Source organism: Austrofundulus limnaeus, unplaced genomic scaffold, assembly GCF_001266775.1.
Source record: "Austrofundulus limnaeus strain Quisiro unplaced genomic scaffold, Austrofundulus_limnaeus-1.0 Scaffold32, whole genome shotgun sequence".
Lineage (NCBI taxonomy): Eukaryota > Metazoa > Chordata > Actinopteri > Cyprinodontiformes > Rivulidae > Austrofundulus > Austrofundulus limnaeus.
Genome location: NW_013952434.1, coordinates 1 through 1,820, shown reverse-complemented (window position 1 = coordinate 1,820; position 1,820 = coordinate 1).

Here is a 1,820-nt window from a genome sequence, read left to right as displayed (position 1 = left end):
ACCACACGCACAGCCCCCGGGGCCAGCAGCGACAAACTCATGGGCCCCACCGGCACCCGCAGATCCAGGAAAGGGCACAGAGGTCCGGGCCCCCAGAGCCCCCCCCAGGCCAAGGCCCGACAGGCCCAGAGGCCCCGAGCCCCAACAGGCAGTCACCAGGCCAGGCCGGCACACACCCCAGCGCCCAGCCCCAGACCCCGGGAACCCCCAGGAACCCTTGGCACATCTTAACAAAAATATCTTTTTCCGTCCTTAAATTTTTAGATTCAACATCTTCAAGATAAATCTGAAAAGTCCGATACAAGACCACCCCCAGAGAATCTTCTTGGAATTTATGCAAATCTTCTACAAATTTACAGTATCAGACATATTTATTAATTTTATACACGTAACCCCAACACAGGAAAACTGGCGCAATGCCCAGCAGGTGTTGACCCTGACGCAGACTACTCTAACAGCAGTCCACCCCAGTACCTCCTGCTGTTTGTACAATTTCCCAGCTGCAGTCACCCTAAACTAAAACAGAAAAACAAACAAAAACCCAAAACCTGTCTATGCCCACCCACAGATGTCCCACAGAAATCCACCAGCGGTCACTTCAGTGCCAGACTTCTTAAGACAAAATACTTTTATTCTGAATCAATACATGACACATCCATGTGAATTGACAACTGCTGAGTGAACAACCACCCCACACACTCTCATAAACAAAGATGGAGAGAAAAAAAAGTTTGACCCCTGGATTTATTCCCAATGACACGCATGAAGACCCCAACTTTAAATAAGGATTTTTTTTAAAACTCATGCGAAACTACCCACCAGGAAATCACAACTTACAATTCATTGATTTTTCCTTTTGATGAGCATAATATAACTGCCCATTCGCCACCATGAACTTGTAAAGTTGTACCCCACCTGTTTCAGTGCAGTCTTTTACAGAAGACTCACCCTAGGATTTCAGAAAGAGCTCATCAGATAAAACGGCCTAAGGGATAATATTTTACAAGCAATACGCACCACAAAACATATATTCCACTACCTAAAGGGCCCAGTTTACTGTATGGCTATAAACCCCCACAGACTGATTTGGTTAAACGCTTTTAAACCGTCTTTCACCATCCACATTAAACCACGTTTGTTTTGACTACGCCGAATGACACGCTATCTTTGCTGAGCTGACAAACAGACTTAGCTCAGCAAAGCTAACACTTAGCGGGGCTGTTTCAACGTCCCGACACACAGGCTATCACGCAGAAACACCGATAGCCACACAGTCCTGTTAGGTTAACAAGATGGAAAGCAAAAAAGATTTTGCTCACCTGTTTTCTGGCGCCCAGGACGTACGTCGATACGGTGCCTCCACTGCAAGGCCCAGTTAGCCGAAGCCCCAACACAGCTCCGCTTCCTACTCGACTTTCAAACGTCAGTGTCACCAAAACTGTAAGAAAATACGTGTTCAATAGACTGAAGTCAATATGAAGACCACCATTGTTAAATAAAATGATTTGTAGAAGGAATAAAACCATACAACACCAGAATTCTGGGACCGAGTGAGGTTTATTGCCACCGGCGCTGACAGGAAACCACACTGGCGAAAAACCAGGAAGTACATCAATTTATACATGATTCTTCAATGCCTGCATTCGCCCCCTACTGAACTACGGCTGAGTCACAGGCATTCAGACAAAAATCTCATCTACTGTCATAACGTTTTAATTATGTGTTGTTATAATTCGGACATGTAACTAATCTATATCAATCAAAACATTATTATAAAACATTATTATAATTATAAAAAGGAAAACCTAAAAATATAGTGT